The sequence below is a fragment of the Myotis myotis genome, unplaced genomic scaffold (assembly GCF_014108235.1).
Source record: "Myotis myotis isolate mMyoMyo1 unplaced genomic scaffold, mMyoMyo1.p scaffold_m19_p_5, whole genome shotgun sequence".
In the NCBI taxonomy this organism is placed as follows: Eukaryota; Metazoa; Chordata; class Mammalia; order Chiroptera; family Vespertilionidae; genus Myotis; species Myotis myotis.
The window spans coordinates 105,396,984-105,409,880 of record NW_023416357.1 but is presented as its reverse complement, the minus strand read 5'-3'; positions in this window follow the sequence as shown (position 1 = coordinate 105,409,880).

Here is a 12,897-nt window from a genome sequence, read left to right as displayed (position 1 = left end):
TGGGAGGAAGGAGCAGCAGCACCAGGATCTGCACGCCCACACGCGCCAGGGTGGTGACATTTCACAAGGACTCGAGGGTCCTCCACAGGCAACCAGGGGTGTTAAAGGGCCCCTTGCAGAACCACAAAGCTGTTAAGTGGGGCGCCAGGATTCGCAGCTGAGGGAGGTGCCTCCCTCTCATCGTTCCGTGAATTTCTAGTCTCCTTGTGCCGCCCACACTGGGGTCTGCTGTCCCAGGGCCCATGGGTGTGACGTCCTCACTTCTCTGGGGAGGTGGGGCGAGAGGCAGACAGGAATGCCCTGGCCACACTCCTGAGGCCTTCATGAGCAATCAGTCCTCACAGGAGCCTTAGTGCCTCAGGGAACACTTTCCTGACTGGGCTGGCTGCTGCCGGGCCCCTCACTTTCTCCTCTCACCCTGAATGCAATGCTGCTGCCTATCCGGTGCAGCAAAGGATGAAAGGCTCCCCCCAACCACCCCCTCCCTGAATACCTGAGGGCAACCCCGACCCAGGAGATAGGGTGGGGGGAGAGTAATAGAGGGGACTTGTAATGTCAGCCTCCATGCCTCTCGGGACTAAGTGAAGTGTCAGGGCAGCATCCCTCCTGCCTTCCCCTCTCTGCCCCTCCCATTGGCTGTCTGCTGACCCCACCTGTAGAACTGAATGAACCCCTCTTGGCGATGGTGAGGAGGCTGAGTGGCATTGTAGTAATAAGACACATTAGAGTGAGATGGAAATAGCTGCAGCCATGATTCTACTGCATTAACCGTTCTGAGCTTCACTTCCCTCATCTGTGAAATGGGCACATGAGAGAGCCAGCTCAGAGGTTTCCTGTGAGGATTCAATGAGAGCGTGTGTATCTTTTGGGACTGTGTTAACCGGAATCAGTGGCCTAATCAAAACAGGTGGATTTTTCTTCTCAAAACAAGAAATGCAGAGGTGGGCAGTGCCTGACAGCGTGCCCGTCGGGGCCCAGGGTCTCTGGCTCTCCTGCTCTGCTGGCTGTAGCAGGAGCTTCTTTTCCTCTTGCTCATAATATGGCTGCTTCATCCAGACCATTAGGTCCACATTCCAGGCCAAGGGAGAGGGAGAGCGGAGGCGAAAGGCCAGCTTTCCTGGACTGTGTCACATGCCCAACGTTAGCCCCAGGGAGTCCTGGAAACAATTTTTTTTTTCTGTGCGCATTGCCATCTGTACAAAACCACAGGCCTGTTAATAAGGCATAGAGGGAAATGAGTATAGGTATGCAATTAGCAGTACCTGTCAAAGCAGGAAATTCACTTCACACGGTTCCTGACACACGATAAATGCCTAAGGGGGGTTCCCTATTATGAAGATGAAAACAATTTACAATGTTCATACAATCCTGCTCTTCTCGGGACTGGAGCCTGATCCTGAACCACATCCGCCCATTTACAACCAGGACCCGCCATCCTGGGCTCCTGCCAGCATCGGCCACGCAGGCCTCTGTTTCTATGTCTCATCGCTGCTCAGTGTCTCCAAGAGCCACCACAGCCCTGCACCCCACGCCCGCTGCCAGGCACTGCCTCCTTGAGCTCTCCAGGGAAGCCACTCCCCAAGCCTGGACAGGACACAGGACAAGGCCCAGTGTCACTTGCCCTTCGAATCTCAGGAGTCACTCAAAGCTGGTGTGGTCTGCAGTCTCTGCTCCAGCACCGCCCCGGCACCGGGACACCGCATGGTGAGCAGTGCGGAGGGCGCATAACCTATAGGATCTCAAAGATGCTATTCATGTATGTTATCCAGTGTACAACCACGGACCTTGATCTGTGGCAGAGAGAACTCCCTTCATCTGAGACCAGGCCTCCCCAGTACAGGAAACACATAACTGGCTTGCTCACAAGGGCCTGTGGATCTGTGTTGGGCCCTCTGAGCTGGAACCAGGAATCGAGGTCCAGGGAAGGGGAGCTAGGGGGAGTCAGGAGGAGAGGCAACGAAGAACCTGGAATTCCCCACTAGGAGCTGCCAGCAAAGCAGGCCTCAGATTCTTCAGGGTTTGAGGGACCTAAACTGGAGCTGAAATCCATGGTGGTTTACAAATCAAGTTCCCGATGAATGAGAAAGGCGGGGAACTGGGTTCCAGGCGGCCAGGAGCCAGCGTCTCTGCCCACGTCTGTCCCAGCAGGGCAGCATCCCGGAGCCCAGAGGAACAGTGCCGAGGGAAGGCTGTCAGAGCAGGGGAGTGGCACATGGCCTGTCTGGGGCAGGTCCTATGGGCTAGTCCCCACGGGGGAGCAGGAACATGCAAGGACCGAGATGCAAGGACACGTTCCTTACAGAAGGGGCGGTGCCATGCAGAAGACCACTACTTGCCTACTCAACATTAATTCTCTCCTCTTCCTCTTAAAGTGAACCCTTATTTTATTTGGGGTAACTCATGCTCAGTGACAATATTACTCTTTCAAGCCTCCCTTTGCAACTGGGTGTGGCCAATGGGTTGTTCGCAGAGTCACTGAGGGGGGCTTCTGGGAAGTCTCCCTGAAGGAGGAGTGCTCAGGGGGATAGATGTGTGCCCCTTACTCTTGCTGGGAGCGTGTCCTGAAGGCTGGAGCTCTAGCCGCCACCACATGACTCTGAGGAGAGTAGAATAAGAAACAGAAAACCCCTGATGACTCTGGGACCACCACACCCACCCTGAGCTATTTATGTCTGGGTTTCTTTCGTGTGAAAGAATATGTCTCTGCTTTGTTTGAGGCACTGTCCCTGGGTGCCTGTTCTCACAGAGGCCAAGCGAGGGATTTAGAGATGGCTGGGTTCTCAGCTCACTCCAGTGTGTATGCGAGGAGATGTTAACAGAGTCATAGCAGGGCCAATACCAGGTTTTAGTGAACATCTGAGAGATGCGTGAGCAAAGGCAGCAGGCCCCTCCCAGATTTTGCACCTTTAAGAGGCAGCACCCTGTCTGGTCAGTAACAGTCCAGGATTTCTAAAAAGATATGATCGTTTGGTTTTAGAAACATTCCAACCTTCTCATTGTGCAGATGGGAAACTGAGTTGCAAACTGAGGCCTTTATTTGCCTAACGTTACAGGGCAGCATAGCAAAGCCAGGTGCCTTGATCCTCCCAATACCCAGGCTCGCTCCCTGCTCCTTGCGCCTCAGCCACTCTGCCTCTAAAATAAGCAGATTGGAGCCAAGTGCTGTCAGATACTATTACTTCATTACCCTGGGACACCAGCCTCCGAGCGTCACGTGGGCTGGGCGTGCTTGCGGGCGCTGTTTCCGTAGACAGAGCCCTGCCATTGACACAGGTGTTCTGGCATCCCTTCAAGTTCATTAAAAGGGGCCTTTGCTGCATTTACCTTGTGCCCAAGCAATAACCATCTTCGTTCTGGGACATTTGTTCCCAAGGAATTTCCACCTCCTCGTGCTGGTTGGCTGTGATGAGCCACCCCAAATGTGGTGCAACAAGGTCGCTCACACTTAACATAAAAAGGGATGAAAGCATTTACCCTGAACATCGGCCTGTTCCCATGCCCCCAACCCTGGTTGCCGGCTATGCCCCACCCTGCCCCTGACTCACCCGATCCAACCCTGAGCTTATTCACTCACCGTCCGTGGCCCTTCCGTGGCCGACTTGGGAACGAAGCTCACTGGGACTGGGGTGGGGGTGGGGGGGCAGGGCTGCGTTGGTTGAGTGGGTGCTGTGCTGGGTGGTGGGCATGTGTGGAGGAGACCTGTGCGGTCTAAGTGGAGGCCAAGGAGCAGCAGTCTTCGCGTTGACTTTGGAGGCTGTCCTCAGCAGGCCCTCTGGTCCTCAGGGGCCGCCTATGTGGGCCTCCGGAGGAAGTCAGACATTCACCCTGGAAGCCAGGGACAGTCCCGGGCAATGTGCTCTTAAACAGCCATTTAGAGAACCAGAGACAAGGTCAAGAGCAAAGGGCGAGGTGCCAGGGGTACTTGTCTCTGTCCGGCCTTTGGTCACCATCAGCTGGGAGACAGCTGGAGAAGGAAGGGTGGGAGGAGAAGGGGACAACACTGGACAGAGCATGCGATGGGCCAGGACTCGGGCCCAACAGAGGGAGACTCTGTGGCTGTCCAGCCTGGGGCCTGTTGGGACCTCCAATGGGTGGGGAGTCCTGTCCTGTCGCAGGTCTCAGCCCAGATGCCTGTAGCACGCAGGTGGGAGACATAAATGATGGGGTTGGGGGGGGGAGCACAGCAATATGATGATGGAGACTATGACAGAGAATGTGCCCCATCCAAATATACACCAACGACCTGTTTCCCTAAACATTCCTTCGGCTGGATAAACAGCCTCCCGCTGCCCAGCAAACTGGCCTCTGAGGAGGTGGGTTTGGCAGAGGCGGGAAGCTTGCCGTTGGAGGCCACCACGGTCCCCAGGATTTAGTATTTGGGGCCCTTGATCCAGCTTCCAGGGGGCATCACGAGGTCTAAAGGGCAAGAGTCCTTCATTTATTCAACACATTGACCAGCTACCCTGTCAGGCCATGGGCTGGGCAGGGGCAAGCAGGGGCCTGGCTGTGGGCTCAGCGAGGGCCGCTCTGTCCCTGGCACCTTTGGGCTGGAACCGAGCTGAGGAGGCCTGACTCAGGGCAGATGGGTGGTGAGCACATCTGTGAGTCACCCCTGAGGACCCGAGAAAGACGGAGGCGGGGACCGCTCTGGGAGCCACACCAGTGTGGGCTGTGCCATCAGCCAAGCGACGGAGGCTGGCGGTCACAGCGGCCACGGCAGGAATTTAATAAGCTGGTCGGCATTGACAGAGACGCCTGGTTCCTGAGCTCTGAGATGTTTGATGTTGGACGTCTGACTCGGCAGAGGCCACGTCCCAGGGAGCAGGCTTTGAAGGAGCCAGCCGCATGGCGTTGTACTAATTAGGCAGGCGGAGTGGCCACAAATGCCAGTCCTCATTTGCAAAATCAGTCTCTCCTTAATTTGAAAAAAAAAACACCTCTCTGTGGAATCATACCCAGTCAGTGAGTGTCCCCTGAACCCCCATTTCCCAGCACTGAGGCGCCGGGTGGTGCTGAGCGCCTGGCGCAGGTGCTGTGGGCGGTCGCTGTGGTGACGGCCCTTTTCTAGACAGAAGCGCTGGGCCTGTGGTGGTGGAAGCAGAGCTGTGAAGGTATTGAACATGGAGGGAGGGGCCGTGAGCCAGGAGGAAGGTGGCCTAGAAGCCAGAAAGGCCAGGGAACAGGTTCTCCCAGGCTCCGGAGGAAGTCAGCCTCACTGTGGCTGCGTGTAGCCTGGCAGAACCATTTTGGATTGCCAACCCCAGAGCTGTAAGATGTGCATTCGTGTTGTTTTAAGGCAGTGAATGTGTGCTGACTCCTACTGCAGAGATGGACACAGTGCAGGGGGGAGGAGGAGAGCTCCGGGGGAAAAGCACGGCTCAGAGGGGCCCTGGAGAGGACAGAACCAGCATCCTGGGCGCCAGCCTCCGCTCACATGGCCAAGGCCAAGGGCCACCCGGGCGGAGCCTGCCCCTGCTCCAGGCCCATCGGTGTGGGCCTCCCGGGAGCACTGGTCAGGGCAGCAGCCACTGACCTCCTGCCCATCAGGCAGGGCTGGCGCCCACCTGCCCCACTATTCAGTTCTCACCCAGCTTGGCTCTGCCCATCACCCTTCCCCACCTGAGGGCCCCCAGGCTTCATCTCTGAGGAGCTGAGGGCGGAGGCTGGGGAGAACCCTGCACCCCCCTGTGTGTGAGAGCGAACAGGCAGCTCCATGTCTGCCCTCTGCTGGAACAGAGGTGACCGCCCCTCATTGCAATGCGAGGCTTAGGGACCCAAGGAGGTAAGGGAAGGTGGGTCCCAGAGCGCTCCGCTGGCGCACCCATCCTCAGTGTCCAAAAGAGAAAACCCTATTGAACATTCTCAACAACCAAACAACAATAGAAACAACCCCCAAAACTGTGAAGCTGCGTGGCCCCTACAGGGTTCCAAAGGGGCCCCCACCCTTCATCTCAGGGGCTCGCGGTTGAGTCTCCCAGGGCCTTGACTTCTCCGCGTGGAGCGGATGGCTGCCCCGGAGACTGGCCCCCTGACCTCTGGGGGAGAGCGCTGCCACACACCATGCTGACCGGAATCATATTTTAAACTCGCACGCTTCTTTTTTGTTGTTGCTACCAAACTACAAGCACTGTAATGTGATCCTAAATCTCAGAGGCACTGGCCGGCATTACTTGGAGCTTTGTTTTGTCATCTAACTGAATTTAACGGCCCCGGTATTTTAATATGCATTTCACCTTTATTGATTTCATGGACAATTGGTTCTTTCACAAAGCAAAAGAAAATAAAAATGAGTTTTCCCCCTTCTTCCCAGCATGCACGTTTCCCAGTGACAGCAAGTCCACGTTTCCCAGTGCAGGAGGCCGGCCGGGAGCCGGCTCGGGCCTGACATTGCCAGGCCGGTCACATACACGCGGCTCTGCCAGCCGCTCTCAGAGATGCGTCTGGACAGTGAGCCTGGAAACGCCGGGCACCGTGGAGACCAGCGGGTCACCGCGCCCCTCCACAGAGCAGAGAGCAGCCACGGGGCTGAGCAGATTCTCCTCGGATGTGGGAGAGCTGGGGCCAACAGGAGATAAGTTCACGGGGGCAGGCGGGGATGGGATGTGAGAAGCCAAGCAAATCGGCATCAGCATTCTCTCCCGGGGCCGAGGTTCACCGTGTACACCTGCGGCCATGCTGAGCCCAGCAGAGGGGGCGCCTTTCAGGGGAGCAGGAAGGCTCCCCGTTATGTGCTGCCTGGAATCACAGACCTCCCTGCCCCAGTGTGGGCACTGCCCAAGGCTGTGTGCCTTCATCACCAGCGCCCAAGGCTTCCAGCTTCCGGCAGGATTTGGCCACAGGCACCCTGACAGCAGACAGAGGGGAGGGGAGAGTGCGAGGCCAGGGGTTTACTGCCTGGCTCCCTGACTGCACTGCCCACGGGGTGCCGGGTAACCTGGCCACGGGCACAGGCGCCCGCCTCACTGCTCCTCGGCCTCGCTCTCGCTGGGTCTGAAGCAGCCCTTCCCCGCAGCACTGCAGGCCCAGGTGCAGCAATGGCGCCCCTGTCACCGTTCCCTGGGGTGCTCGCCTGTGGCTTTCGCTCTCCTCTCTGTCACAGCTGCCTCACACTTTTATAAATAGTTCCTTTATTAAGCTCTGCTCATGTTGCCCAAATTGAACGTCCCATCTGTCTCCTGCTGAGACCATGCCTGATACAGATGGCTTTCTGTCACTTACAACCAATAATCCCAACTATTATGGGAAATAAAATATTTCAAATACCTTCTTTATGGCAACCATGGTGTTAAGTCCTTCGCTTACATCATCCCACTCATTTCACAAGAGCCTCCTTAGCTTGTCATGCAGGCCGTCATAACATGACTCAGTTTACCTCTCCGGCCCGTGGTTTTTACATCTGCCAACACTGCCCTACTCGTTGGCCTCTGTGCATGGATGCTTCCGTCTGTCTGCACGTTTCCACATCTACCCACATCACCTTTCTTGATGCATCCCTAGTCCTTCCTTAAGACGCTGTTACAGAGCCACCTCCGCCCGGAAGCTCTCCTATTATACCACTTTCCTGAGCAGAGTATGTCTGCCCCTCACAGTTGCATCACCTTGGCCCTCCTTCACCCAGAGAGCTCAGTGGCTTGTGAAATGACTTCCTGCTACAGAGTCTTTCCCTGCACAAGAATGGGAGCAGCGGAGGGGAGGGGATGCACGGGCCCTTCTCTCTGTGCCCAGTGCTGAGGAATGAGCCTGGCGGCGGCAGCTGCTTGCAGACAAGCATTTGAGGCAGGCAGGCTACCAGCAAAGGAGAGATTCTAGTCACCAAGGGCCCAGACTTCTAGACCATGGCCTACTCTCCAAGGAGGGGGCAGGGTTTCTGGAAACAAAACCTGACCTGTGGGGAGAATGGCCCATGTCCACGACCGCAGCTGAACTTGATTTCCTGAGGGCCAATCCCATCATTCCATCAAGAAGTCGTTCCAATAGACCCTGAGCAGTGTAGCTGAGAGACAGTTTCTCTCGTGCCGTCCCACAGAGCCGGGCCACCTGTGGGGCGCAGAGGCTCCCAGCACCACCTCCCAGACATCCCCAATCCTGGCCCAGCAACCTGGATCTCACCCTAAACCCTTGAGCCAAGCAGAGAGGCAGTTAGAAGGGAGACCCCCCCTCTCAGACCCCTCCCACCATCCACCCGGGGAGGCCACGGACTTCTCTCCCCACCGCCAAATGCCAAGCCATTGATTGAATGCAACACTCAATTTCAACCCAGCAGAGGGCCTGGCAGGCCTTTGATCAATACTCTCCACAACAGACCACTTCCCTATGATAAATGCACTAGTTGAGACAAGGAACAGATTAACCTTCCAGCACAGGTGGCAGGCAGCAACTAGGAAAAAGATGGCTCAATTCTTTCGGGAAAAGAGGCTGGGGCCCATTTCTTCAGCTCCCCGCAGCCATATTTCAGCTGCGAAGAACCATGAAGGAGAAGGAGGCGCATCCCCAAAGCGTCTCGGAGATTTCAGCCGCCAAATCAAACCAGGCTGTGCATCCTCGCCGCCACCCCTACCTGTGTTTTGCTCAAAGGAAGCAAACGAGCAGCAGCGGTAACAGAGAGCCCGGGAAAGGTTATATATATGTCCTCGGGGCAGCTGATGGATGGGGCAGGGAGGAGGGGTGCAGGCCATGTACACAAAGGGAAGATGAAAGTCTCCGAAAAGAGTTGTATCCCCCATAAATCCTTCTGCCTGACAGGCAGTGTAGCAACCAGGCAATTCGCCCAGTGATGGGACGATTGCATCAGAGAGCTCACCACCCGCAGCCAGCGGGAGGGGCGCCGGAGCCCAGAAACCATGCTCCTGATGCTGGGGCCCCGCTGGGAGCCCAGGGAGACAGGAGGCCCAGGGCAAGCACCCACAGGCAGGCAAAGGCCCCACGGAGACCCAGGCGCAAACATGGACATCTCCTGGGACTTGCGCATTCATTCGTTCATTTAAAAATATTTTGTTTGGTACTAAATGCGTGCTGAGCACTGAGGGGAGGGAGGAAATATGCCAGGATGTAGACTCTGCTTTCAAGTGATTACGTGATGGACTTGCTGTACCGACTGCCAACGAGTACGCACTGCCCATTGGCTGGGCACGCAGCTGGCTATGCCTCAAATCCTTTTGCTCTCATTGTCTCCTCCGTCTATACAAATGAGGAAACCCCGACACCGATGCCCAGAGATGTTGGAACACACAGCCCATAGTGACGGGGCTGAAGCCAGCCCAGGCTACGTGGCTGTAGCCATGGCATCAGGTGCAGGAAGGACTGGGGGCGGAGGGAGCCTTACAGGGGAGAAGGCACATGTGGCTCAGAGGAGTCAGGAAAGCTTCCTGGAGGTGGTGGCGCCTGTTTGATCTTGAAGGACAGGTGGGGTTTGAGCAGGTGGTGATGGAAGTGACCATCCTGCCCAGGATGTGGTATCTCAGGACATGTCACGGTCCCTGCGCCCACCCTCCAAGTGCCTGGTGTGATGGTCAATTTTATGTGTCAGCTTTGCAGGCCCAGGGTTGCCCAGGCTGCACATTATTTCTAGGTGCATCTGTGAGGGTGCTTCTGGGTGGGATTAACCTTTATTTTTTTAAATTCTTTATTAGTTAAGGTATTACAAATGTGTCCTTATCCCCCCCCCCCAGTAGCCCCCATCCTCCCCTGCCCCCACTCATGCTCTCATCCCCCTGTTGTCCATGTCCATTGGTTTGGCTTATATGCATGCATACAAGTCCTTTGGTTGCTCTCTTCCCCTTAGCCCGGATTAACCTTTAAATGGGGACTCCGTAAAGCACGCCCGCCCCATGTGCATGGGCACCATCTAACCGGTACCGTCTGTATAGAACAAAAGGAGGAAGGAGATGCCAGCCCTCTTTCTCCTGCCTCACTGTTGCGCTGGGCCATCCCACCTCATCTCCTCCTGCCCGTGGACGGACGGACAACGCCGGCTCCCGTCTCAGGCATCCAGGCTTGAACTGGGTTACACCACCGGCTCTCCTGTGCCTTCAGCTCGCCGATGGTCGATCACGGGCATCTCAGCCTCCATTGCCATGGGAGCCAACTTCTCATAATAAACCTCTCAATACCCATGTCATTGGGTGTGTATATCTGTGCCCATATCTGTAGCTCCCATGGCTCTGCTTCTCTGGGGAGCATGGTTAACACAGCAGGTGTGGTCGGGTGAGGCAGCTCCCTAGGGGGCTCTATGGCCCCTGTCGTGCAGTATCTACCCCCCCCCCCCACCCCGAGTGCAGCTGGAACCAGCAACTGCCTCAAATGCACAGAATGCCGCAAAGATGATGGCATGTCATCCCCAAGGCCAGGGGTCTTGAGGCTGTGACATCCTTCTTGCTTGCACTCACTCTCACTGGTCCTCTCTGCTTCCTTTAATGAGCGCGCCTGCCCTGCTGTGAGCTGCCCTATGGAGACACCTGGCAAGGAACAGAGGGCGCAGATGGCTGGAGGCAGGGGGAGCCCCATGAGCCGGGGAGAGGGGCCTTCACTAACTGAGCCTTAAGATGGCCACAGCCCTGGCCACACCTCCATGACAGTCTTGTAAGAATCCCAAAGCCAGGAGGCCTAGCTAAGCCTGTCCCCCGCCCCCTGGCGCTGGGAGGTAACAGGGAGACCGCGAGGGCAGTGCGGGCTCAGGTCCAGGTGACCGCTAGAGAGCGAATAACACAGTAAAATGAGTCACACAATTGTTGGATTCCCGGTGAATATGAAAGTTATGTTGATGCTGTACTGTAGTTTTTAAGTGGTATAATAGCATTATGCCTAAAAAAAACCAAGTACATGCCTTAATTAAAAAAATACTTTAGTGTTAAAAAATACTCACCATTCCCTCAGCTTTTAGCAAATCATAATCTTTGCGCCAAACTCGAGCCCACAAACTCGAGCCCACAGCGTCTCCGTTATGTCCAATATCTTTGCTCTCGGGGCATGTGTTCCCTTTACGGGCAAGTAAACCCCCTCCGGCCTTGGCCGCCAGGCAGCCTGGACCCTCAGTGGCTGCAGCAGGAGGAAGCGAACACCGGGAGCGCATGTATTCGTGAAGGTGGAACCAGTGAAATGAAGACATAGGGGCAGATGCCAACATACCATCCCAGCACCAACACCACTCCCAGGGGAGTGGTGAACACAGGTTAGACTGGAAACCCAAGCCCTGCCCCAGTACAACTTGGACAGGAACCCAAGACGTTGGCGAGGAGCATGTGGGCAAACCAGTCGCAGCCGAGTGTCAAGGCCTGTCTTCAGGATCCTCCTCTCCCCTCAGCCCAGCGATGCCACTGGCGAACGTCCGTATGGGACCGCAGCCCTGGGTGTGAGTGCACACGTGCAGAGAAACGGAGCTGGGCAGACCTCCCCGTGCAGGACCACCGCTGGGCCTTACGTCGAACAAGCATCAGACGGGCTGCTTTCATCTCAGTGGCCACCCGCTAACACATTTGGCCCAACCACCGTCCTAGACAAGGGCCCGATCAGGTGGGAAATTTCTCCTCCAGCAGATGGGCCGGGCTGTGTGAAGAGGGGGCTCCAGAACACGGACAAATAGAGGACTGCGTACAGGAGGTGGCCGGTAGCGGTTTCCTGTCACTCTCACAAATTACCAGAACTTAGTGGCTTGAAAGCCTACACCCTTATGAATGGCAGTTCTGAAGGTCAGAGCCTGGCTGGCTTCACTGGGAAAACCCGTGTCATCAGGGCTGTGTTCCTCTGGAGGCTCCGGGGGAGAACCTGCCCCTCGCCTTTTCCAGCTTCTATAGATGCCCGCACTCCTGGGCTGTGGCCCCTGCCTCCGCCGCCAGAGTCAGGACCCTCAGGCAGAGTCCTCCTGGTGCTGCTGTCTCCCTGGTTCTGTCTCCCTTGCTTCCCTCTCCCACTTACCAGAACCCCTGTCATTACGTGGTGCTCACCTTGAAAATGCACGGGTACCTCCCAGCTCAGAGTCAGCCGAGAGGCAATCTAATTCCATTTTCAGCGTATCCGCCTTTGCCACGTAAGCTGGCATACTCACTGTTTCCAGAAATGAGGACGCAGATGTCTCTGGGAGGCCAGTAGCCTTCTGCTATCCCTTCGCCCAACCCAAAGAATGGCCATGTGAGCACGCCTGCCTGCCGCCTTCCTCGGGTGATGAAGGGAGAAATGGAGGAGCCCTTGCAGGTATCCAGGTAACAGCACTGACCTGCCCGAGGAGAGGGAGCTGATGCACTGGGGGTGGGGGGCAGGGGCATCTCAGAGCAGACGTTTCCACGTGCCTAAGCCAGTTTCATTGCCCACATGCAAAGTGGGGACAGCAACCTACCCAACCCCCACAGTGAGGTGTAATTGAGACAAAAATATACATGAATAAGGCCCAGGGCAAGCCCCCTCCCACCCCCGAGAGTCCTCACCACCACCCACCTGTGTTAAACTCACCATCCCCCAACCTGTGTTAAGCTCACCACCCCCCACCTGTGTTAAGCTCACCACCCCCTCACCTGTGTTAAGCTCACCACCCCCCACCTGTGTTAAGCTCACCACCACCCCCACCTGTGTTAAGCTCACCACCCCCCACCTGTGTTAAGCTCACCACCCCCCACCTGTGTTAAGCTCACCACCCCCCACCTGTGTTAAGCTCACCACCCCCCACCTGTGTTAAGCTCACCACCCCCCACCTGTGTTAAGCTCACCACCCCCCACCTGTGTTAAGCTCACCACCCCCCACCTGTGTTAAGCTCACCACCCCCCCACCTGTGTAAGCTCACCACCCCCCACCTGTGTTAAGCTCACCACCCCCCACCTGTGTTAAACTCACCACCCTCCACCTGTGTTAAGCTTACCACCCCCACCTATGTTAAGCTCACCACCCCCCATCTGTGTTAAGCTCACCAC